This window comes from Ambystoma mexicanum, chromosome 12 (assembly GCF_040938575.1).
Source record: "Ambystoma mexicanum isolate Mex_15411 chromosome 12, UKY_AmexF1_1, whole genome shotgun sequence".
Lineage (NCBI taxonomy): Eukaryota > Metazoa > Chordata > Amphibia > Caudata > Ambystomatidae > Ambystoma > Ambystoma mexicanum.
The window spans coordinates 1,141,568,601-1,141,595,805 of NC_090936.1; the positions used below are offsets into that span (position 1 = coordinate 1,141,568,601).

Consider the following 27,205-nt stretch of genomic DNA (forward strand, 5'->3'; position numbering starts at 1 on the left):
AACATGAGACCAAGCCCCCTCCATACGTTTCTAACAGCAAATACAAAACAGAAATCTAAAAATAGCACCATGTAAAAAAATATAGCAATGTAAAAATAATAATCTGTTCCTCGCAACATATTCCAGAAAATAAAGTAGATCAATAGTAGAGAATTGAGACGGTTTAAGATGGAAAACATGCTAAACTCTCTAAGAAAACATCATGTAAACAATTAGACTTACTATTGGAAAACATCTGAACAACAAAATGAACAAAAATAATAAGAAAACTTAACTATACAAAGCAGTCAAGGTAACACAAAAATCACTTCACACCACAAACCTGTAATTAAATGTGAAAGAAGAATTTTTTAAAAAAAGGTGTTGGCACAACAATTTGAGACCACATAAAAGCAGTTACCCCTTTCAAAGGACTATCGAAATGAAGACACGCAGCACCGTTATCAAATACGCAGGAATTAATAGAGGATAAAATAAGAGCACATAGTGGTTTTGATGGACACTTGGGACAGAATTCCACTTTTGGCTTTCCTGTCTCATTTTATGGAACCCCCCCATAAACCCTTTGCTCTTTCTGATGGCTTCCATGCATCTTTAACATTGTTTTTGTGATCATGTGGACCTACTGAAGTCCTCTGCATCATGGGAACCATTTTCCGGTGCGGTCCTCCGATAGCCCATATGGCTGCTAGGAGAAGGGTGCATTTTAGACACCCCATTTTGGTCTCTGGGCGATAGTCACCCTAAAACTGATGTGGTGTAGGTGGGTGGCTGATATGTTTTAGTTTAGGCTGCACCGTACCTGTAATCCTTTTTACTGCATTGGTAGCACACTGCTCTTATTGCGTCCATTCAGGTACCAGTGCAATTTTGTAAAGTCTGACATGAGGCCATATTTTTTTTTGGTCATTCTTTGGTCTGGGGCAACCACGAGACAACCCTGAATTGGCCATTGTATGGGCCTAGGCTCACTCTTAGACCAACTCTGCATCTTCTAGAGTGGTTTAGGCTGGTTTAGACTGTCCTACAAATCCCGACGTGCCCAATATGCATCCTGTGGGAGTGTACCAGTGTGCTTTGTGGTGTCAGCCTGATTGGCTGTTCGCCAAATCCTTTGTATGCCTGCCTCCTATGTGATTGGAGGATTGGCTTAGGCCAGCCCCTGAGAGAATACATAAGGAGTCAGGAACGAAAGTCAGACACAAGATTCTATGTCAAGACTCGGAGGCTCAGATTATGCTCTGAACTTCTCTTTACTACTCGAGCAGCAATTTAACAAATAATTATGAAAAACCAATAACAAAAAACTACAATTCCCAGCAGAATGCAATTAATTCGTAGTCCGTTTTTCATAGGCTCATAAAAATCACATGGTTCATCAGTCCAATCAGAACTCATCTCATATAACCCCTGCTAGAATCACAGTCCTTCCTCTTTCTTTGCTGCTCGAGCAGCCTAGATAAGTACATTTCATTTTAATTTCATATTCTGATGTATTAATGTTTGTGGAAGCGCGCGCGCACAATGTTAGAGCGCTTATAGAGCGGCGCATTGAGCGAATTGGCAGAGCATATCCGCTTATAAACGCAACAGTTTTCATATTCCAGCGTCTCAGGTTGCCTCGTTAGGAGGCACTGTGGAGCAGAAGTTCGCAACAGGACTTGAGCCGCACGCAGTGCTTGAGGCTCGGGGAAAAAAGAGCGGGAATAAGCTCTATAACACAGATGACAAGCGCCACCTGGTGGCGGAAAGGCAGTGCTGCAGGCTTGAAGGCCACCAGATGACAAGCGCCACCTGGTGGCGAAAAGGCAGTGCTGCAGGCTTGAAGGCCACTGCTGTCCTGCATATAAGTGACGGGCCCAGTCCCAAGTAAACTAGTGCAGACCCCTCATTAAGCTGCCTGGCTGGAGAGGTGATACCTGGAAAGGTATTTGATTTAAGTCTCTTACTCTTATTGACGGGCACAGTCCCAAGAAAAACTGCTATCATTGTCAGAGACTCGCCTAGTTACAAATAAAAGCATACTTGACGGGGGCAGCCCAGGTAAACTGCATTTATATTACACGGCACAGTTGAGAAAGAGGAGTGATTACTCCGAGGGCTCAGAAGGTCCTCATGTGAGCGGCTTACGCATGAGCGAAGCAATTCAAAGCCTGAATAGTTCCGGGAAGCCCCATAGGGAGAGGGGCATAATACAGGACCTGGCGGATTTGTTGCAGGGCAAGGCGTACAGGAAGAAAGGGGGAAGCAGGAAAAAGACCTACAGGGATTGAAGGTCCAAGATCCCTGCGAGTTGTTCATGCAGATCCAAAGCGGAAAAGAGAAAGGCGGGGTCGCGCGAAAGACTGGTCACAAGTTCAAGTAAATCTGATGAGGAATACTGTAGAAGCAGTTAAGATTGGCCGCAGACAGTACATCAGAGAGTCAGACCTCCCCAGATGATGATGAATGGGAGCCCAAGGGCAAGAAAGGCATTAGGGACAATGTGGACCCATATAAGGCCGAATTTGATCCGGACGAGTTGGTGCATCCGAGGGCTGGCGTACTTAGACAAAAAGATTGCAGAATATATAAAGAAAAGATTGAGAACACCATTGAGCAGGCAAGCGAGAAGCGAGCTAAAAGCTGAATGCCCGACGCCGAGGGTACCGGACGGGGGGCTGAAACCCCAGAGGTTGATGACAGGATAATCATGTTCCTGGGCAGATATGGCAAAAACGTGAAAAGAGAATGGACAGGTCCTGTCAGGATAAACTCTTGGACATGTTGGGTCCTATTACTAGAATCTGGCAGCTCGCTGAGGAAGCCAAAACAAAGAAGGAGCCCATGGATCCAGACATTGTGGCTGGTTGGGCACAGAGGACCCGTTGGGTAATGCCAACACGGCGCTGTCCACTGAAAGGAGGAGGTCTATTTTAATGAAGTTGGACTCTAGGCTAGGTGAGCTGGCTTCATCAGAACAAGCTGCAGCGGCAAAGGGCAAGCTATTTGGGGACCTATTCATTAAGGATATGTCTAAGTACGCCAGCCCATATGTGTCCATGGACAGAGCTCAATCTTCACTGAAGAAAATTTTCGCGAGAACATTTGACAGGGCTGGAGGAGGAAAGGGCCTCTCATCCAGCCGCAGTCAATACAGAAGGTCCTATAATGACAGATCCAACTGGAAGCAAGAGGACAGAAGGTCGAACCCTTTCTTCCCTTCCAGGGAAGAGGGATGGGTAGAGGTTGGAGAAGTAACAGTAGACAGCAGCACCAGAATAATTCAGGTGAGAGAAATATAAGCAGTGAAAAAGGTGGAATTGAGCATCCCTCCAGTAGGAGGAAATGGGAGGAGATCTCTTCAGATGCGTGGGTGAGACAGACTGTGCGAGGTTTTCAGTTGGAATTTTGGCAGGAACCGTCTCAGGTAACCTTGACAAGGCAGATAATTGGACAGAGAGTTAGAGTTACTCAAAATAAAGCACGCAATAGGCCCAGCCTCAGACGGACAGGGAGGTTTCATAAGCAACTTGTTTTTAGTGAAAGGAAAAAACAAGGTAAAGCCAGTCATAAATCTAAAAGGGCTGAATTATTTTCTAGTATACAGACACTTCAAAATGGAAGGGATTCATCTTTTAAGAGAAGTCCTTCAGAGAGGAGATTGGTTGGCAAGGATAGATCTCAGATGCTTATCTAACGATTCCGATTCATCGGGATCAGAGGAGGCTATTACAATTCTTATGGAAAGGAGAGAAATGGGAGTTCAAATGTCTTCCGTTTGGTCTGGCGTCAGCTCCATGGTGCATCACCAAACTATTGAAACCAGTAGTAAGATACCTGAGAGAACAGGGGATAAGAAGGACTATTTACCTGGACGACGTCTGCCTGATGTGCCAGGACAGGGAGATTCTGGTAGAGCAGATTCGGATAACTACAGTTTTGCAGCAACAACTAGGATTTCTGATAAACTGGGAGAAGTCAGAGCTAGAACCAGCAAGGAAGATGGAATTCCTAGGCTTCATCTTAGAGACAACTCCAGGGTCACTCAAACCTCCGTTAGAGAAGGTGAATTCCATAAAGAAGGAGTGAAAGTGTATGATGGAAAGACAAGAAATTTCATTGAGCGAGACAGCAAGGTTGGTAGGTCGTCTGTCATCAATTCAGGTGATATTTCCAGGACCTCTGCACTACAGAGCATTGCAGAGGTTAAAGATAGATCTTACAAACAAAAGGTGGCTATGTCGCAGGAGGCGAAGTTGGAGCTGGAATGGTGGTATTGCCACATGGAGGCATGGAATGGCAGGGCGTTATTTGGCTCACCCCGGGACCTGGTAATAGAGTCGGATGCCAGTCGATGGGTTTGGGGTGCCAGATGGAGATCAATCGACCGGGGGGAGATGGTTGAGCGAGGAGTTGGGTCTACACATCAATTCTGGCGGGATCCTTCGCAGTCCTATGTTGGACTCCGGAAGGAGTGAAATGTGCCATTCTTTTAAAGATGGACAATGTTTCGGCAGTCAGATACATAAATCGACTGGGCGGGACGAGATCCAGGATGCTAACAGAGATGGCCAAAGAGTTTTGCCAACTATGCCTCCAGAGGGGAGTCGGCGTGAGGGCGGAACACCTGCCGGAAGATCTCAATCTGGTGGCAGACTGGAATTCGAGATACTTGAGGGACTCCAGCGATTGGCAACTGGACAGCTCAGTATTTCAGGAGATAATGCATCAAAGAGGTCTGTGTCAGACGGATTTGTTTGCGTCGAGATTGAACAGGAGGATCTCCAGGTTTTACAGCTGGAGACCAGATCCGGAAACGACAGCGACAGATGCATTTCTCCAGGTTTGGGGACCAGCGAAAGAATATGCCTTCCCTCCGTTCGCCATGATAGCGTGCATGGTTGCGCAGTTCAGGAGACAGGAAGCAACAGTGATTCTAGTGACACCCGATTGGAGGGGTCAGGCATGGTTCCCGGACCTTTTGGAGTTATCGTACTAGGCTCCAATTCTGCTACCACACAGAGAGGACATATTGTTAAGTCCATCAGGAGAAACTCATCCATTGGTACAATCAGGGAACTTGAACCTGATAGCATGGGCGATTTCAGGAAGGCCTGGTCCAAGCCAGGACTTTCGGGGACAGCTCAGGAATTTATTAGGAAATCATAGTCCCAAGCTACCGGGAAGGCCTACAGAGTGGCATGGATTAGATGGAGTAATTGGTGTATGGAGAGAAAGGTTGATCCCATACGAACGGATGTAATACACTTAGTGAATTTTCTGGCAGCACAGACAGCTCAGGCAAAAGCATACAGGACTATTAACTACAGATCTGCGATATCGGCAGGTAATGAGTACATTGAGGGTAGACCAGCAGGTGAGCATCCCCTAATCCCTAATATGTAGGCTTCTGAAGGGTGTCCAGTGCATGAGACCACCCACACCTAGATATTCTCGTCTGTGGGATGCGAGCGTGGTATTAAGGATGTTTGAGGATTGGCCAGACAATGAGAATCTTTCTAGGAAAGCGTTGTGGGCCAAGTTAACTACTTTGTTATGTTTGATTTCATGCAAGAGAGTGATGTGAAGGATTTTGAGGTAAATAGGAAATCCTTCTCACCTTCAGGGGTAATATTCTATATAGAGAAGAGGACAAAGACAAACATTAAATCGGTTGAGTATATGGCTTTCCCGGGGAAGACCAAGTTATGTCCGGTTGGTTAGGTGTTTGAAAGTGTATGAAGCCAGGGCGAATATGGCGAGTGCTCAATGGGGAATATCAATTGTTGATTGCTATTAGGAAGCCTTTTAAAGCGGTAGCATCAGCCACATTGTCTAAATGGGTAAGATGGTGCATGGCAGAGGCAGGCATAGATGTGGGTCAGTTTGGAGCGCATTCCACGATAGGTGCTATGGCGCCATTGGCCTTTATGGCAGGAGCCCACCTGGAAGATATTTTGAGGGCGGCAGACTGGTCTAATGAGGAAACTTAAGAATTTCTATTTGAGACCGGTAGATCAAGTAGCGTTGTTGGTGGTGAATGAGCTTCAAACAAACATCATCTGAGCCTCCGAGTCTTGACATAGAATACACATTTTCCATACATTCATTACAGAAAATCATGATTCTATTAAAGACTCGGAGGTGAAAGATTATTCCACCCAATTCAATCGCTACAATCAAAAGTGTGTAACTATGGTATTTGATGAGTAATGTAATATTGTAAATGGTACTGTAATGATGTTATGCGATTGCCCACCCATTAATGATGAGATTGGTAATGGTATTTACATGTTTCAATGGGAGTAGAGCTGAAGACAACAAGGCCTTGAGCGGGGAACAAGGTGAAGTTAAAAGTCGTCTACAGGTTGGGGCGCAAGTTTGGATGTTCAATCAGCAGAAGAAAGGGGAAGGACTGATTCTAGCAGGGGTTATAGGAGATGAGATGAGTTATGATTGGACTGATGAACCATGTGATTTTTATGAGCCTATGAAAAACGGACCACGAATTCATTGCATTCTGCTGGGAATTGTAGTTTTTTGTTATTGGTTTTTCATAATTTTTATTTGTTAAATTGCTGCTCGAGGAGTAAAGAGAAGCTCAGAGCATAATCTTTCACCTCCGAATCTTTAATAGAATCATGACTTTCTGTAACGAATGTATGGATAATCTGTATTGTCATATTTTAGACTATTATTAAAAACAAAAGAGTTGGAAAAAGGCCTCTCTGACCCTGCTCCAAGAGGACTTCCCGACCTATAACCAAAACTAAGGATCTGTCTGTGTCAGGATGTCAAAAATAAATACTATCCTTGTGTCCAAACATTATATTCTGACCCTCACATTACAAACCAAACTAAGGTGAAAAAGTTAAATGTCTTAAACCTTAGGTGACGCAGAAAGAGTTTATAAAGGAAAATTTAACAGCTCCAACATAAAAAGTTCTCCAAGACCAAAACAACAAGTCTTCGTTTCAGGGGGCAGCACCTTTCCCTTGAATCTGTTCTCAACACAAATGATTCCCCAATATAAAAGTTCTTCAGGGTTGGAAAGCTTGGAGAAAAAAATAAAAAAAATAAAAATAAAAAAAGATTCCCTTCCCCGGGATTCTGTGATATGGAAAATAATTCTTCAACACAAGAATTCTTAAAGGTTAGAAAGCCTTGGTTTCAGGAAATGCTTTCCTTCTCCTGGCTTCTATTTCAAATCGAAAATATGATTCAACACAAAAGTTCCAAGGTAAAAAGAGGCATTGGTTGCACAAGTTGCTTACCTTTCTCTGGATTCATTCCTTAAGATAGACACTTCTTGCTTTAACAGTTCTCTGTGCCTTTCTTGACCGCAAACACTTTTGATTACAAAGCCGCGCAACCTTATGGTTTCTTCTTTCAAAGTTCCTCCTTGTTTAGCCAACACAGTTCCATCATCCTTTCTTGTGACTTTCTGTAGATCTGCAACTGCCTGGTATACTCCCCCATCAGGACTTCTTATATTCACACTTTCTTCCTCTTTCACAGCTGCATATAACCCCTCTTGGTATATTAAACAGCCTTGATATTTCACTTGCTTCAATTGATTTGGGTTTCCCCCATATTTGCATCTTATACTTTCATATGTGGCTGGGGTTCTCATTCGCCGTATATCTTCTTGTTTATTAATCAATCCCCTGTCTCTTTGCTTCTGCAGCTCTAATATGTACTTAGGACAGTCGAGAAACTCCAAGCTCCCCACTTGGTCTGGGCTGACTCTCCGGCTCAGTGTGGCGTTCTCAGTCCTGTCCTTTGCCGCCTGCTTAGCACTCTGGACTGCTCATGTGTTGTCCAGGTTTCCCTAGCGGGTTCACTCCAGAATGCCTGCCCATCTACAGATACAGGTAGAGACAACGCTGCTCTCCTCGGTTTCCGAACGTCCAGGAATCTTCCACTCATTCCCAGAGTCTGAGGCATGTCCTGCTCTCGCAGAGTGCTTCGGTCTTCCTGGTAAGCAGCTCTCCGCTGTCACACCGGTTTGTGCTTTCCAGCCCGACAAGCCTCATGGAGAGGTATGACGACTTCTCTCGAACAGCAGCAGTCATTTAGAGTTAGTCTTTGGTCTTTAAAATGTGCCGCGCTCAGATGGATTCCAAAAACTAGAACGCTCATTGGGTTGGCGTTTCCTACTGCTCTGCATTTTTCTTTCCTTCTTCTGAATCCCAGTGTTTGGGCGATTGTGGGAAAAGGAGTCCATGGATGTTGATGGATGCAGATTGCTTGGAAAGTTACTATTAATGGTTCTGAATGATGAGCCAGTACTATAGGGTGGATAAAAGGAACTGGGAAAAGTAGTTATTGATCAGAGATAGGAATTTGGCCTATAGGACTTTGGTAAAAGGTGTTTCTATTTTCCCTATAGTGGGAGTGTAGAGGCATGGCAATATGCCATGAGAGTATTCAGTATTATGAGATCTTCTTTGTGGCCAAATGGGGGATACCATGTCTCATCCAATGAAGCCATGTCATCTCTGTGGAGGCTGTCTGCTCCCATGTGATCCTCCCTCATATAGCCACCCACAGGGTCAGTACAAGCTAGCGGCTGCCGTCCCCTGGCAAAATGGGAGGAGGTCACCGCCGGGAGATCAGTGATGACGCCATTGGATTTATCGCAGAAAGCCCATCTATGGGAGAGCCAAGGTTTACCCCACTTCTGTTCTGGAACTCAAGGAGGTGGCTGGTTTGGAGTTGGGCTGCTGTTAAAAGTGTCTGCCCCCATACTGGTCGTACTGGGGGGTCCTTTTTCTAGTGTCCTACCATCTTCTACTTGTTACGCTCACCTGGTCTCCGCAGGTATGTTGGGACACAGTTGGAGCCCTCCCTGGACTGGACTCCCCTGGCTCGAGCTCCTACCTCGACTGCGGTGGTGTGGACTGCTCGGGTTGCTGGTTATACCCTTGAGAGAAGGTAAGAGGCAATGAAAATGCTGCGCCGGAACTGCGATCCCCCCTCGAGCCCTTTGTGCCAGAATGAGATGAGCATGCGTTTTCCCATATGACCTCACCTGTGGTTTTGTAAGGATGAGCTCTCCGTCCTGCTTTCTCTTATCAGGGGCACTGTAAGTAGACCAAGTTGCGTCACTGGTCCTTGTGCGTGGTGGCCCAGACCAATGGGACCAATCCAACCTTGGAGGTAAGTCATAACAATGATTATTGTTCGTATCCTTTTGTGTTGGTTTTTCCCAATGATTATTGTCCATAACATTGTAATGTCCTTTCTTTCCCCTTCAGGTATGAAGATGGCCCGCAGAGATGCAATGATGGAAGAGTTCGAAATGGAGCCAACAGGGATTTAGAAGAACCCATTAGAAAGGTGAGTTGGGTTTCCGGATGATGCACACGGTTTGTAGGTTGCGCGGCTAAGCGTTAAGTTTATGCAGTTGCTAACCTTGTGTTTTCTATCTCTCTTGCAGGTTCGACCTTGCAGCGCTCGATGGCGGAATCTGTGAGGCTGCTGAGCCTGAGGATGGCTCTGGTGATGTTGGGCGTCCGGAACAGGTAAGAATGCAAGGCGCTGCAAGATTTGAATCAGCAGAGACAGGTAAGGTGCGTGCGGTAGCTGTAGAGTTGAAATCGAGTAAGCGGTGCTTCGAGCAATGGCGTGGCTGGTCTTAGGTAAGATGCGCGCGGTTGCAGGATGCAGTGCTGGAGACTGAAGATAAGCATGCAGAACTGGAAAACAGGCAAGGATCTGTAGACGGCGGTAAGCGTTACGCTGCACCAGCAGACTAACGCGAAGTGCCAGCACGCAAGTGGGGCTGGTTTATATAGCCTGGCCCCATCCACTCCCCTTCAGCCCCGCCCTCTGGCCCCACCTTACCACTCCTTCAGACTTCTGCACGTGCTCCCAATGCTTGTGGATGGCTGTGCCCAGCCTGGATGCACGTGCCCTAGGCACACAGGTTCATTGGGACCCTGTGGGACATAATGGCCCTTGACCAGTGACCATGACACTACTAAGCTGCTGGAAGTCCAGGACTATGGTTTTTAACTCCTCCATCTTTCTTGCAAGAGAGCCCCTGTCCCTTGGTGAAAAACCATCTGGGTCTTCATTGTGCAGCCCCCCACCCCCACCTCGCAACAAGAAAGTTGTGATCCATATGTTCTTCCGATGGAGGCTCTTTACTTGGAATAGAGTAGAGTGGCTACTACTCACCTGGAAGGCATATTGTTCCCGATCTGTGCATTCTCCTAGTCATGAGACAGTTACCTACAGATACCTGGACACCCCTGTTTTGTTTAGTTTTATTATTTATTATGCGCGCCATACCCGAAGGTATCAGGGCGCAGGAAGTAAGAAGTCTCAAAGGTTACAAGGTTACAATAGTTACGATAAAGAAAAATATAATCTGAGCTAGCAAGTATGTGATAGAAAATACATACAAAAACAGAGGTAAAGAATATACAAGCATATATATGTACAGTTATTTGCAGATGTAGTCAAATTCTAAAGGTTAATTTCTCATCGTTTTCTAGGAGCCAAATGATCATGTTTTGCCTGAATTTAGCTAACGTTTTTTTCATTCTTAGTGGTATAGGTAGTGAATTCTACAGTTGGGCTGCTTTCACTGGGAAACTAGTACCACCAATGGTGGTACTAGTTTTTTTTTTTACCCCTGCCTTTGTCCCCAAGCCTCCTCAGCCCTTTGCTGGGCTACTGGAAGTCTACGCTGCACCACTGATGATGGTGAGCTGTCCTCGGACGATCTAATGTTGCAAGTTTGCCCCTGGATCCCCAAGTCTCCCTCCTGTCATTGGTTTGGTTCTCTGGGTTCAGAATGTATAGGTACCTTGAAGCCCCCTGACAAAGGGACAATAACGATTGTGCAATACCTGAAAAGAAGCAATACATGCAACACTCTTGAAACAACCTATCTGCTATTACTGCCGCAAACACTTGTCCCCGGGACCTGTTGCCCTTGTCCATCTGCTGGTTTCATGCACCTGCCTTCAAAGGGCCAGTGCGTACAGGGGTTCTAGAGCACCAGCCACTTTTCTCCATTGATTTGCATTAGGGGAAACTCCTGTCTGGCTTTCGTCCCCCTTCAGCCCACTGTTGTGCTAACAGGTATCACAAATTCAAGGGTATGAGGTGGTGGGGGGCACCCGCTAGAAAGATCTTTAAAAGGTTATTGCTTTGGCAGCACCTTTGGGAGGGAACATGTACTTAGCAGACACTCCGGTGAACTCAGGCCGGCCCATAAACTCTGTCCCGTTTATTGCTACAGGAAAAAACTTGTAGGACCTTTGAAATGCCACTTAATCATGCAAACATGTATTTACTTGGGACTACACTTTTTACCTCTATTCCTTGTAGGCCTCTGGAGAGTTCCATCAAGTCTGAGATTTTTAGTGGCTGCAGGCGATTTTTTGTAGAAGACAATAAAATCATTGCGAGTCACTCCTGACACTGACTAACATCAAACAATTCGTTTCAATCTGTTGCGTTTTGATTAGTGTTTCTAGGAGTGGACTTGTGGTAGCATGAGCCCAACTACCTGTGATTTTTGCTTGAGCCTCTGGGTTTTGTCCCTTATGGTGTGTAAACCCCTTCCCTCCCTCCTCACTACTGTCATGCAACGCCGCTAACTGGGTGTTGATCAGGAGGGAGTTGATTTGTAATTGATGTGTTGGAATCAGAAATAACGAATATATCAATCGTTGCAAGGCGCTACATTTTTTAATCCAGCAGTTGCAGGGAAGGAACATTTTCTCACTTCCAGGCATGAGCACTGCAGCATTATCTTCCTTTAGCTAGCCAAAGGCAAATGCCTCAAGCACAGCCTCAGTTACAACACATCGAAAGATATCGAGAAAAACGAAAAATTTAATAAAAATACCGGCGAGCCTCTTACGATTTGTGATTTTCATGAAGCTGAAATGTTTGACAGAGAAGAGGCCGAAAGTTATTTTACTGAAAATAACTTTCGGTTTTCTCTCCCCCCGAAAATGTAAGACTATCCCTTTCCCCATCCCCTTACTACACCTCCTCGTGTGCCGCCGTCCACAGCATCCCTCTGCGATGCTGTTTCCCTTCACTTGCGTGTATGGGAACTAGCGCAGTAGGGTCTGCTTTTCCTTTTATTTATTTTTCATTTTATTTTTTTAAACTTTACTGAGACGGGTAACGGGGGACACGCCCACAATCCCTGCTCCCATTACAGTGAAGGGTGCGGGGACACACCTGCAGTCCCTGCTGCTTTTCTTCACTATAATGGTTTGTATGGCATATGTGTATGAATTTTTAGGCTATATGAGATTTTCATACAGCCTAAATTCGGTCAAATATACCATAAGTTGTTTTTTCTTATGTCTTTTTGGGCGTTTCCCCTTTTACACTCTCCACGAGAACTGCATTACACAGTCTTGCCATTCTGCTCTGCAGTCCCTCGCTGGTTCCCTACTTGTTGTTTCTCTGTGCCCTTCCTGGTCTTCCTTCTGTACCCTTGCCATCTCCTTGTTTGATCATTGAGGAAACCACAGACCACAACCAGACCAACCAAGCAGTTAACAGGTGGCAACTTGACACACAGATTGACAGAATTCGGGACTAACATCCTTACACGAAGAAGACATGGACACACTACAAGACCTTCACAATGACGGTACCACCACTGCACGTAGAGGTGGATACACTCAAAAGAATACCACACTGACAAATAACATTGCACAAAACACTGTATCTGCTTAGGCCGAAAGCAAGTTGCCCAACCTTGCGTCATCAAATACAACAGAGATCACTGCAAATTTAGCACATTTTACAATTGATCATTCAAAGACCCAGTTTGTTTCGGCAAGCTCACATTCAAAGCGATAAGGCCAAAATCGGCTACATCTTGAATTGAATGCCTCACTGGAAGTAAGCTGGCCTGCGGCTTGCCCCATGTTTTTTCTAGTAGCCTTCTACTGGAGAGTTTTTCTGATTACGAGAAGGCGTTTGTTGATCTTTTCCTAGCACCCAATTAGGCTTCTGATGCCCAGAACCAAACAATTGATATAAAGCCGATTGTTAGTTGGCCTCAGAACCCCCGAGGCCAGAAATCACCCAGTGTACGCTCTTTCAAAGATGAAGTGGTACATTGCTGTGAAGCAGCGACAGGCTCTAATGGATCAAGTCCTCTGGATAGACCGCCGATCTATAAAAGGAATTTTTTTTATGCTATGGATATAGATCCACTTGCCAGGTATTACGGGCTTCTCAGGTGGCTATGGGTCCTCAACCGACAGACTATATCTAAAACTATATGGCTGGCTGCCATGTGTGGGCTTACTTTCAAATAGCAACATTGAGGGCTCCCAATTAATAGTCTCTGTATCTATTGTCGGGGCATAGGACGTTAACTGCAACTGTCCGGTGCATCCAACTATGCAGGCGGAAAAGGAACAAATTACTTACCTGTAACTTTTGTTCTGCAGCACGGGTCTGGCATGGATTCACATGCTCATGAATATTCCCTGTCGTCAAGCTGGGAATCCTCGGTAAAAAAAAAACAGGTTGTTTTGTTTATAAACTGTCTTTCTCCTTTAAACCAATCACTGAGCTCGGTCTCATACTGCCCCAGCCAATGATTGCCCACTCCCTAAGCGCATCCTCTGGCAACCATCTTCAGATTTGGTAGCACATAAAGTGGCAGTATGACCAAGAAGAGCCACAGAGGAGCAGGAGGGAGGGTTTGCATGTGAATCCATGCCAGACATGCTGGAGAACAGTTACAAGTAAGTAACTTGTTACGTCTCCAGCAAAGGGTCTGGCATGGATTCACATGCTCATGAATAAAGAATACATCAGAGTACATACATACACAGGAGGGTCTGGGTTGGCTCTAGAAATGGAACCTGCCCGTGAGAGCGCCACTTTTATTATGGGTTGGAGGACTGTTCTGGTGTCACAAGATCACAGGAGTGGTTTGGGGTTTAGCCTGGACCCCAATTTGGTGCGTAGGAGAAGTGGGTTTGCTCCTGGTTATCTTGCTTCAATTTTCGGGATAAATAATCCTTCTAACACGGTAGTTAGTGCGATACAGGTTCGCTTTTATTAATGGTATTTTGAGCGGTTCTCCTTAATACAATGGTGAGTGTCTAGACCACTGTTCTGGCATTTGTGCACTAGCTCGGTCTAGCTTGTGCAAGCTGCAGGGAGCAACCCAACACGGGATTTACTCGTACTCAGAGCCCAACATGAGCCAGACTGCCTTAAGGACAGCCACTACAAACACGACAAGGACCCCACCTGGGGATCGCAGCATGACTTACTTACCTTGAGAAAGACCCTTTGGGTCAAAACACGTGTCGGCTGACCGAGCTAGTGCACAAATGCCAGAACAGTGTTCTAGATACTCACCATTGCATTAAGAAGAACCGCTCAAAATAACATTAATAAAAGCGAACCTCTATCGCACTAACTACCGTGTTAGAAGGATTATTTATCCCGAAAATTGAAGCAAGATAACCAGGAGCAAACCCACTTCTCCTACATACATACACAACCACAGCAGGTGGTCAGGCTCAACAGAAGCAATTATTTTTACCTCCTCACCAGGTTCACCTTCAAGCGAACAGGTTGAGTAGCACTGCGTGGCTGACTCTGGACTCCTCCTTGGAATACCTGTCCACGCAGTAGAATTTCGTGAAGGTGTGTGTAGACCTCAACGTAGCAGACCTGCAGATGTCCAGCAGGGGCACAGACAAGAACGCCATCATAGCAGTGATCGCTCTGGTAGAATAGGCTCTCGGACGGCCTGGCAGCAGTCGGTTTGCCAACCGGTGACAATGAGTGATGCAGCTTGAGAGCCACCTGGTTCACAGGACCAAAGTTCACAAAAAGCAGAGAAGTCTTTCGGAAACTCAAACACAGGTAACACTGTTCAGATAAAATTCTGAAGAAACCTTGGGCATGAAGGGTGTGTGGGGATCGGGGGCGTCCGCAGCACGACCCTAGTCTCGCGGAAAGTCAAGTAAGGCTGCTTCCGGGACAGGGCCTGGATCTCACCTACCCTCCTGGCAGAGGCGATAGCCACGAGGAAAGCTGTCTTCCAAGACGGGAACTTGAGCAGCACTTGATGCATCAGCTCGAATGGGCCCCCCCACCCATGAGCCTAGTCTGCACCAGGTCGAGTTCCCACACCGGGGCAGGTGCCTTCACTGGCAGGAACGAATGGAACAGTCCTTTCATGAACTCCTTCACTAGACAGTGCGAAAAACGAGAAGACTGTCCCAGAGACCTGGTGTAGCGGGAGGTCGCTGCCAAATGCACGATGGAGGTCTGTGCCAGCCCCGACTCAGCCAACGACAACAAGTACGGAAGGACCTGGGGAGCCGTGACCCTCAGAGGGTTAATCTTCTGCAACCGGTACTAAGTCGCGAAACGCTGCCATTTGTGTCCATAGCACATCAGAGTCGATGATGCCCTGGCCTTGGCAAGGACCTCCTGTAGTCTGCAGGCAGCTCGTAACCACAGAACTCTATTGCTGCAGAAGCCAGGCCTTCAGGTACTGCGATCCTGGGTCGTGGTGCAGGATTGCTCCTCCATCCCTGGCGAGAAGATCCGCGACCACTGGTAGCTTGACTGGGGGGACGCTGACGAGCTGAGAAGGTCCAGGTGCCAGTTTTGCCTCGACAAGGATCATCCTGCACCAGCTGAGTTAACTAATGACTCGTAGTAGCAAGGGAGGGAACGCATACAGAACAGGCCTTCCCAAGGGATGTAGAATGCGTCCCCCCTGCTTCCCAGCTGGGGAAACCTGCCCCCATGCTTCCAGTTGTAATACATTGTGGTGGTATTGCCTGTGAAGACCCTCACCACTTTTGAGGGACGGAGGAAATGACTTGAGGGCACAAAAACACAGCCCGCAGTTCCAGGATGTTGATGTGTAGCGCCTTCTCCTAGCCACAGGTATGGAGGGCCCTGGAAAGCTGTGCCCCCGCTGATGTTGGCGTGCACGCCCCACCACCTTATCACTCAACGGAACTCCTTGTCGAACATGATCCTGTCTTTGAAGCTTCCGGATACCGGGATCCAACCGGAGTCCAGGAACTCCTGGTGTGGACGCATCTGCAACCTACAGAGCCGGACCAGGTAGATACATGACGACATCATGCCTAGCAGCAACTTGATGGTCCTCACTGTGGCGATCTGCCAACAGCTGTTGCACCATGCCCAAAATGGCCACTATCCTCTCCTCTGACAGAGCCGCCAGGCAGGATACCGTTTTGAGCCTGGACCCCAGGAATAGCGCGTTCTGCGATGGAGTCCAGCAGGATTTTGCATAGTTCAGCAGAACCCCAGATCCGTCAGCAGCCAGACGTTCCTCTCCGTGCGATCGACGGCAATGTCCTTTGACTTGACCCGGATGAGTCAGTCGTCAAGGTATGGGTACACACAAATTCCCTGTAGGCGCAGATGGCCCGCCACCGGAGCCAGGCACTTTGTAAAGACTCTGGGCGCCAACATCAGTCCGAAGGGGAGAGCCTTGAACTGGTAGTGCTTCCCTTGTACTAAGAAGCGCAGGAACTTGCAATTTGGTCGGGCATGTGCTGCAACGTGACTATCCTGAATTTCTGGGACTTGATGAACTTGTGGAGTCATCAGATCAAGAATGGGCCTCTAGCCCCCGGTCTTTTTTCGTACTAGAAAGTATCTGGCATAAACTCCGGAGCCCCGGAGTAGCTTCGGAACCAGCTCTATCGCCCCTTTTCTTAACATGGCCCGAAACTCCAGCAGCAGCTGAGGGATGCGTTGTTCCTGCCGGGCCACCGTTGGTATTCAGGGACACTTTTGCTGAATCTCCAAAGTGTGTCCGTGGGGGAGAGCGTACAGCACCTATCGATCGGTGGAGAGGTTATCTCACATGCTGATGAAGTTTGCCAGCCGGCTTGCTACCGAGGTGCAGGGGTGGGGGGCCTGACGTCCTGGCCGGTTCAGTCCTGCTTGGAGACCGGCGTGCTGCCCCAACGACCGCAATAGGCACCCTGGGTCGTGGAACGGGAGGGTTGATGGCCTGAAGAGATTTGTCAACGGCATTGCCGAAAAGTCTCCGAACGGCATATCCAGGACCCTCGTCTGGACCTCTTGTCTAAAGTTGGTGGCCTTCAGCCAGCCACAACGGAGGCAAACCCCGTTTCCCATCTGGCGGAACTTCGTGTCCGCAATGTCCAGTGCCACGGTGATGGCGTGGTCCAACGCCACCTCACCTTCCTGAAGAATTTCCATTGCCTTTACCCGCATGTCCTCGGGGAGGAAATACAGAATCTGAGCCATCTTGTACCATAGCTCCCGGTCGTACCTGGCCAAGATCGCTAAGGCGGTGGCCGCCTTAACCGTCGTCACTGCTGAGTAAATGACCTTCCGTACCACAGAGTCCAATCTTCCCATCGCCGTCCGGGGCGACGGATGTTGACTACGACTGGTTGGACGACTTCTTCCAAGCCACAGCCGAGACTGGCGATGGTTGTGACCGCAGACATGTGGTTGCAGATTCCGGCACCCAGTATTTCTTCTCTAGCCCTCTTCGGCGGGGCTGAGTTCTTCAGCAGCGCCAGCCTCTCATCCCAGACGTCATCCAGGAACGGTACTGAAAGAATGGTCTTCCTTCTCGCCTCCCGGCACCGATACAGGAACCCTTCAGTCTTCTCTTCCGGAGTGAGCTGGAAGAGTTCCGAAACACAGGTGATCATGGAGTGGAAGGATCATGCCGTTGTCGGTGTCCGTCGTTGCTGTGTCCTTAGGTGTGCGGGGGGGGGCAGTGACGGTTGGAGTGGAGGCATAGGGTATCTCCTCCTTTTCTTCGGCGGTGCTGGCCACGGTGTCATCGCTAGTGGTGTCGCTGGTGGTGCCGTCAGCATCCTCTTCTGAATCTCCGACACAAGTGTGTGGAGGGTCGAGAAAATATCACGCAAGAGATCTTTGGGAGGTGCCTGGGGAACATGGTCATCGTCGTCGCCTCCGGCAAGCATCTCGACGTTCTCGTCACCACCACCCCCCTCCTCCGGGATCGTGTGGATGGAAACTATCCCGCGTCGGACGAAGAAATATCCGTGCCCTGGAGCTAGCCACAGCCCGCGCCCCTTATTTGAGTCCTGAGGGGTCGGATTCGGGCTGTGATCCAGCATCTTCCTGGTTTGACCAAAGCCTCCTGCCTGGGAGGAAGAGCCACCCTGACCGCCACCGGGGTACCCTGGACCAGATCAGCCCCTTTTGCCTTCGAGAGGGCGGCAGCAACCGGCTCGAAGAGGGGGATATGGCCTGGATCACTTGGGCCTTAACTGGCAGATTGGACACCTTTTCCTGCCTGGTCTTCTCCGCCTTCTCTCGCAGCTTCCCCAGTGTTGCCGAATTTCTCTTTGACAAAGAGCTGGAGAGATGGCTGGAGATGATGAATGTGCCCTGACCATCGCGGGACCCGCATGCGCTGCAACCCTGACAGAAGCAGGCTTGCGGTGCTTGGCCTCGTCTTGGGCCCCCACGGATGGAGCGCCCTCAAAGGGCTTAGAATCCGGCTATGGCTCGCTGGATCCGGATGAGGCATGCCCCTGTGGACCACACGGGTTAGAGGCCCTGGCCTTGAGCCACGTCGCCAGTCTGACGTGCCGATCCTTCATTGTGCGCTTGGAGAAGCCATGGCAGATCTCGCAATCTTCTTCCTTGTGCGCCTGGTGAAGACCAAACAGGCACTGGGAAAGATTGTCCGTGAAAACATTTCATAAACCGCAGCTAGTGCAGAGATTGAAGAGGGAAGCCCCATCCTTCTCCTCTGACATGATCAGGCCTGAAGGCCTTCTGGAATCTTCCAAGAAGAAAACACTCAACGATTTTGCCATTGAGGGGCGATGAAAGATGCCGAAAAAAATGGATCCCCGTTAATCGGATGAATAGACGATGGAGCAATCAGGCTCAATGGAACAAAAATGTGGGTTTCCTAGACCTCTGTAACCTCTGCAACACTTGCGGAATGACGGGGACTGGAGGAAACGCGTACAGCAGTGGGAAGGACCACTCCACTACGAACCCATCCCCTAAGGCTACTTTGAGGAAATTCCTGTGAGCAGAATCTTTCGCACTTCCAGTTGACACTGGTGGCGAAGAGATCCACTTGTGGGGTCCCCCAAAGGGCAGAGATCTCCAAAAGAACTTCCTGAGCCAGCTCCCACTCGTGAGACACCGTGCTCTGCCTGCTCAGAGCGTTCAACGCCGTGTTTTCGTCTCCAGCCAGATGAACTGCCGAGATAGAAATTTCCTGCTGGATGGCCAAGAACCAGAGCTGCATCGCCTCTCTGCACAGTGGGAGTGACCCTGCCCCCCCCACTATTTATTGAGGTAGTGCATTGTCACCGTATTGTCCGTCATAATCAGGACATTCTTCCCCCGCACAGATGGCAGAAAAGCCTTCAGGGCTAGCCTGACAGCCCGCAGCTCTTTCAGATTGATGTGGAGTCTGGACTCCGACAGAGACCAACGACCGCTGACTCAACTCGTTGCCATGAGCTCCCCATCCCGTGACGGATGCATCTGTCACGATCGTCACCTCCGGCCAGGGAAGCCAAAATGGCGCTCCCTTCATCAGATTGCCTTTGTCGGCCCACCACAGAAGATCCTGGGACACCGAGGGCGGCACCTGAACGGGATCCGACATCCTGCCGGAGGACTGCGACCACTGCATCTTGAGAGCCCACTGCAGAGATCTCATCCGCAGCCTGGCCCCCAGCACCAATAGAATGCAGGATGCCATGAAGCCGAGCAACCTCAAGAACTCGAACGCCGGGAAACTCTGGGCACGTTGAAACTTGTCCACCATCTGCAGAATGTGATGAGCCCTCAGCTGTGGAGGGGAACACTGCTCCAGTGACATGTCTAGCACTGTTCCGATGTACTGGAGCTGCTGCGTAGGTGTCAAATGAGACTTCTTTAAGTTGAGGGAGAGGCCCAGCTTGTGAAGGGAGTGGTAGGTGACGGAGAGATGATCCAGGACTTGCTCGGGAGAGCGCGCCCTGATCAACCAATCGTCCAGGTAGGGGTAGACGTGAATCCCCCGTTTTCTGAGAGACGCTGCCACCACCACCATGAGCTTGGTGAAGACCCTTGGGGCGGAGGTCAATCTGAACGGCAGGACCCGAAACTGAAAATGCGAGTTGCCAACCGCGAACCTCAGGTACTTCCTGTGGTTGGGATGAATCGGCACATGAAAGTAAGCATCCTTGAGGTCGAGAGACACCAACAAGTCATGAAGTTGAAGGGCCTGGAGGACTTGAGAGAGAGTAACCATCTTGAACTTGTCCTTCCTGAGGAGCTTGTTCAAACCACGCAAGTCCATGATGGATCTCAATCCCCAGTCTTTTTTTCGGGATCAAAAAAATATGGGGAATACCATCCCTTGTTTCTCTCCGCTACAGGTACCAGTTCTATGGCGCCTTTCTCCAGCAAGGATTTATTTTCCTGCGCAAGGAGCGGATCCGGACTCTTCAAAGAGAGCTTCACCGGTGGATTGTGCCCTCTACCAGAAAGGAAGACAGTAGCCAAGGGCTATGATCTCCAGAACCCACACATCTGAAGTAATGGCACGCCATTCTACAAGATGCTGCGCCAGCCTTCCCCCAACCGGCGAACCATGGGACATGGCCGCATGACTGAGCAGAAGCGGCTGCGGCAGTGCCTGAGGGCAAAGAGGCAACTGCCCGTGCGGCTTTGGCACCTCAAGTACCTTGCTTTCAACCTCTGGTACTCCTACATTGGCCCCTTTGGCTGGCAGCTCCCCTCGATCTACCAAAGGAAGCGTAGTATCAAAAAGGAACCTCCCCTCCATTGTTGTCCCCTAGGACAAAAAGGCAGAGGTTGACGTACTGCTGCGCTCAACGACTTTGCTGCAGCTTTGGAGGTCTGCAACCTCAAGGCTCGTCAGCCTTGCTGCCAAAAAGATGACCATCAAAGGGCATGTTGAGAAGCCAGGACTGTACATCAGGAGCAGACTTCCGCAACCACGCAAACCTGCGCATCATGGTGCTCGCCGCCATGGACCGGCTGACAATTGGCCATGTCCAGACCCGACTGAACTGATTCACACATGGCATCCTTGCCATCCTGAACGAGGGCGAGAAATCCATCCCGTTCCTCCCCTTCGGGAATATGTTCAGCCACCAAAGATACACAATTCCACAGAGTGAGTGAATGAATCTTGCCAAGGCACAAACTGAGTTGGCTGCCTTTAAAGCCATACCCCCAGATGAAAATACTTTCTTCGCCCAACTGTCAAAGCTCTTGTCGTCCCTATCCGGAGGGATGGTAGAGAACGCAGCCTGCTTTGCTGGGGCCGTAGCCGCCTGCACCACCAAACTCTCCGGAGTGGAGTGCAGTGCAGTAGACAATGAGCAGGGGTCTCCACTGGCTGGATGGTATTTTTTCGGTAGCTACTTATTCACTGCCAGGAGACTCTCCGGAGCAGTCCAAGCCGCCGCCGCCACCCTTCTTTGTAAGGCCATATGAAATGGCAGCACCGGGTCAGTGGGTGGACCTTGGTCCAATATATCCGTCAGGTCATCCTGCAGAAAATCCACAGGTGGAGCAGACCACCCCAAATACTCAGTCACCCTCGACATGAGACGCCTGTACGAGGACTCAGCATGCGTACCAGGCTCAGGCCTGCCAAACTCAACCTCCGGAGAGGTGTCCAGACCACTGGCGTCTTGTAAGGATTGATGTAGGTCTTCCATCTGGCTGTGACCAGATAACAGGTCATCAGGAACCTCAGGAGGTACAATTCCCTCCTCATCTGACCCTTCTTCCACCTTTGAGATGTAATCCAGGCTGGAATAAATCCCTGGATGAAGACACAGAAAAAGGCTCAAACACAGGCCTCACTGATTTACCCAGGGCCTTCCTCAGAGGTTCCACGGCCCTCTGGGGCACCTCTGGTAAAGCTTCCGCAAAAGGCGTTGAGGGCGTCGATGGAATCGGTGTCGACATCTTCGACAACGGCTTCGATGCCGGAGCCCAGCGCGCGTCCTTCAACGGTCTCGGCGCCGATGGCGTCAACAACTACCTCGGAGCCAGAGCCTCGAGAGAGTCCCTCGACGGACATGGCGCCGACTGTGTTGTTGCCTTCTTAGAAGGCCTCACAGGCTTCGACGGTCTAGAGGGTGTCGAGGACCGGGACCTGGCACGGCTCTGGTGACCAACCTTGTCCGATCGGGACCTCGACAGCTCCCGATGATCGCACCGACCGCCTGAGCCAGATAGCGTGCGAGCAAGCGGTGGCCCTCGCGCGTTCCTTGCTGGCTTCTCTCGAGGGCACGAACAGACCGGTGCCCTGCGATTCGAAAATCGCCATCATCTCCTTGCGAAATTCGTCCCATTCCGCCGGTGATGAATGCTTGTTGGGACAAGCTACCCGCCGTCTGGCAGAGTCCTTGGACGAGGACGGGGAAGGCGATCAGTGACGACGCTTCCGAGAGTGCCTAGAAGAGCAGAAGAATGGCGGGACCCACTCCGAGAACGAGACCCCCCTGGACTCATGCCGACGTGGAGAGTCGCCCCTCGAATCGTCGGTCGAAAGCCCAGCGGATCTTGACTTCTGGGTTTGGAAACCCTAGCTACAGACAACTTCTTCCGCTCCTGCAAGGCCTTCGACGCCAGGGACTGGCATTCATCGGTTACGTAGCTCTTGCCGAGGCACCAAAGGCAGACGTTGTGCGGGTCCGTAAGGGACATCTTGGAACCGCAGTCCCAACACTTCTTGAAGCCCGACAGTGGGGTAGAAGAAGAAGAAGACATTCACAATATCCAATGTTAGAAGAACCGATTCAACAGGAGAAGAACAGAGGCGCGCCGAGATTCCAAAGCAAACATGTTCGCGGAAAAAACAAAACTGAGGCTACGGGTGTCGTGCGTCCTACATATAACATCTGGTGACGTCAGCTCTCGACCGAGGCCCTCGAGGTACAGAGTATGGACGTAGGGCCCAGACGCGGACATTTTTTCCAAAGCAGTCCAGCTGTGGACATTACTGTCAGATATGGAATACGTCAGAGGACACAATCCCTTCGAAATCTGTTTCCTTTAAAGAGCATTCTATGAAATCAAGAACCAGAAGAGACTGATAACACCACAAAAGAGGAGTAAAGCAATACTAAACTGAAGCTTACATCCTCTTTCCTACATTTATTATTTTCCTATTGGTAGGTTAGACAGGAGATTAGCGTACCTTTGGGCAGAGGACCGGTTTACTTTTGAAACATCCCGACAAGCACCATTTTTGTTTTTTATAGCATTGGGGATTCATCTTGGAGATGGGGACAAGAGAAGGTTTTCTCGATTTCTTCAATACACACTTGAAAAAAAAAAATGTCCTCTTGTCCGGCTCCTATGACCGATTTACCATATAGGGCTATGGCAAATCCAATGTCCATACCTTTTTGTTATTATGGTTTACACTACCAGTTATGTCAGGGAACTCTATTTACTTCAACTTCAGTTCTCTGGATGATCTCCGGAATGGTTATACCCTTTGTACAGTGTTTTCTACATTTGTGATGAGATGGATAGCAGGAGGGAATAATTATTGCTTAATTGCCCTATTCCTCTTAGCAATCTAGCAATCAACACCATCTACCAAACCGTTCAGGCCTGGATGGCTACCAACTCGCTTGCCCTGAATGCTGAAAAAACAGAACTTTTGATTATCGCTTCCAAGGATAAAATAAAAACATTGGGCTCAGACTATGATAGTTTTATCATAGCTGATAACACAATAAAAGTAGCCAGTCAAGACCTTGGGCATCACAATTGATATACTATATCTGATGTGGCATTTATAACACGCTTGTACACAAGTGTTTCTAGGCGCAACAAGACCAGGGGGGGAACAAAGGGAGGACAAAATAACGATCCTACTAGGACTTGTTTCATTGAGATCGCGCAAGTGCAGGGAAGAGGGAAGCAGAGAAGTGCCAGAGGGGAAGGGGAACGTGCAGTTAACTGACAAGTGCAGCCAGCGGGTGGCTCATAAGTGCAGAGAGAAGAGACTGCAGGGTTGCAGATACAGACCTTTAAGTGATGGGGAGCCCAGAGGCACTGCAAGGGCAACGCAACATGCAGGAGCCTGGGCCCCGAGTTCAGAGGGTTACCAGTGCGCGGAGCAGTCAGGTGCATCAGCAGGGAAGAGGAAGAGAGAAAGCAGAATTGATGCCGAACTTACCATGAAATCACAGGTTGCTCACGTCAAAGTCACATGTAGCTATGACTAAACTTCTTAATCACATTTAACTCTGCATTTCCATGCACATTATGTCTCTGCTCGCTACGCCATTGGTTAATTCAAGTCTTGATTACGGTAATAAGTCTGTTGGCTGGTACTGCAAAGGCAAATGTGCATACGCTGCAATCTATACAGAATAATGCTGTTAGAGCCGTGTTCAGTCTTTCTCGTAGAGATCATGTTTCAGTGGCCAGTCCGAAACTTAATTGGCTACCTGGGAATCAGCGTATTACGCATAAAATTATTTCACCGACTTATAAATGTTGCAATTTTGATGCGCCTCAGTATCTGTCCGATCGGTTATCCGCTTGCAGAGTGGGCCGTTCATTGCGTTCCTATAACCAGTCTATACTTGCATAGCCCAGATTCAAACTAACTGGTTTTGGTGGCACTATGACATTCAGGCCCCCATAGCCTGGAATGGGCTTCCTACCCACTTGAGGCAGGCCAACTCCATTGCCGACCTCAAGAAGGTAGTGAAAACCAATTTATTCAAGTATGACCCCCCCCCCTCCCGACTCATTTTATGATGGCCCTCTGCTCTTCATTCTTAGGGTTCTTCTTTTTCGTCGGTCTCGTTTGGTTTTCTGTGCGCTTTGAGGCCCATGAGCGATTTTGCGCATTATAAAAAATAAAATCAATTTTGGCATGCTTTTCTCCTCAATCACTTAGATGTCGTCTGGCCTGAAGCTTTCTTCTTTGTCACTTTTTGTTCTTTATTCGGTTTCATTCTTTTGTTATCGTCAGGTAGAATTTTCATCTTGTGTGTAATTCTCCCCACTTAGAGAGCCCCCCACCAGTACTTTTTGCTGGACTACTGGATTTGTGTCTGAGACTCTCAAATGAGTGGGAACCGTTTTCCTCACTCACTAATTCTTTTCTGTGACTGCGAACCCTATTTGGTATCTCTTGATGGAGTCTTTTTATAGCATCTGTATTTTCACATTGCAGCACACAGCACCTTCTGTGCGGTGTTGCTGGAAGCTCCTTGAGCTTTCTTATGTTTTCTTTTTCATTCCTGTGTTAACAGGATACAGGGGATACCTTGCATGCTTTTCTTTTGAGATCAGCAGACCCCACCTTATGTGGAGCACTGAGGGAACACATTGTGTCCCTTGTCTCACTTCTCCCGTTACTTTCCAGTTACAGTGGCAAGTCTGAGCGGCTGGTGACGGTGGATATTTCCTACCAACGTTTGTGAATTTTACACGCAGGTAAGGGATACATGGGTCACCATTGACCTAAAGTGTGAGTGTGAGCGTGAGTGTGTGTGTTCTGTGTCCTGCCCACTCCTTTGTCTTCGACGGGCTTTCAGAATGTTGCATGCATTCTGAATGGCTGGGATCCTGCATAAAAGGTGAGGTTCTTGATGCTGAAGCCAGAGTCAACCACAGTAAAATCCATTCTGAAGAAAGAAGAGGACGTCTGCTGCTACCTCCAGAGACTGCCAAAATCGACTGAGTAACCGCTGGTGCTCCATCCCCATCTTCTGTGCAGCAGGGAAGATCCAGACCAGACAGCTTCCTCCCTTGTACTGGTGGGCCTAACCAATCTCGAAACCAGCTACATTTTTAGCCATCCCACGAGTGCTACAAACTTCCAAATATGCAATACCCGAATAATCTGGGACCTTTGACACTGATGCTTTGTATATTTTCGTCATGCGCAGTTCTGGCTGCAAACTTGTGGACATCTGTCTGGGCCTACAGAGAATACATCTTGATTGTAGAAGTCCCCTCAGAAGAGTTGTAGACCGAGAGAAGGAAGAAAGTCTGCAGGTGACAAGCATAGCTGCTACAAAGCCTGTGTCGAGCCTCCACAAAAAAGAGCCACAAAGTTAGTCTGTTGGGCATCCCTGTGACCGAGTCTGACCGTCTGCTTCCACCAAAGCTTCATCCTCCAGCCACCATGGCCAAAGACCTGAAACAGAGCTGCTGTCTTCCTGTGGGGGCCAGCCGGTGACCTCGTTCGTCATCATGGAAGGTTCTGTCCGACTCCTGGGTACCTACCGGGCAGTTGTTGCTTTGCCGTTTGTTCCTCCTGAGTTTCCCGAGTTACATTTGGGTGTACGAAACAGTGTTCTCCCGAGCCGAAGGACATCCGTCCTGGAGACTGAAATCCGTCAGATGGCCTATCCGTTCACCCTGAATCCTTTGAAACCAATTCCATTGCTTTCTTGTTATGAAAACGCTTCTTCTGATATTTGACAACTTTGACAATGTCTGCCTTCCTTTGTTCTACCACCCATCTAACATTTGAGACACTAATTCCCCAGATAGGGTTGGACTCCTAAAGATAAGGTTTTCCTAAAGCTGCCTACCTACCAATATTGTTAAGTAGATGATGGGGGAGGATTTGCTAACCTGAAGCTACTCTATACTTACCTAAAGTTCTACTACTGAACTAAGTATTGCAACAGCCAATAGCCAATGTATATATAAGTGTGGACTATTTTTACTTACTGTAGCTATTTTAACATTGTCCTAGTATTTAAAATAACCATATTTATATGCAACTATGTGTGTAAGTGTTTCCTCGACTATGGGTGCGCTCAAAAGGTCTTTGTACTCAACTACAGCCCTTGTCCCTCCTAGACTAAACCTGGCTGCACGACCATAGCTACCAAACCTTTTGGTGTGTTCAGGCCAAACCTAAGGGTAGGAGTCCTGTACATGTAAGAGTGAGTCTTCTACAGTCCTACTATAGGTGGACATTAGTAAAACTCCAAAAGTTATTTTTCTTAAGGGTGTACAACAGTTTGTTTGCCATGCCTTTCTTTTTGTCTACTTAGAAGGATAAAGTTACTGCTGGATCTACTGCTATTAGACTATGTATTCACTTTTTATGTCCATACCTCTTTATACCAGGCTCCTTGGGGACGAGAAGGGGGCCAACAGTAGTGCTTGCCTAGATAACTATTAGCAGTTCAATTAAATGTAACCGCTTGGTCAC

At 48.5% G+C, this 27,205-nt stretch overlaps 1 protein-coding gene across 2 annotated transcripts in view; it reads right to left on the bottom strand.

The window, feature by feature from the left end:
• Window positions 1-27,205, bottom strand: part of NUP107 (nucleoporin 107) — a 790,450-nt gene that overhangs the window by 564,118 nt on the left and 199,127 nt on the right. The window lies entirely within an intron of this gene.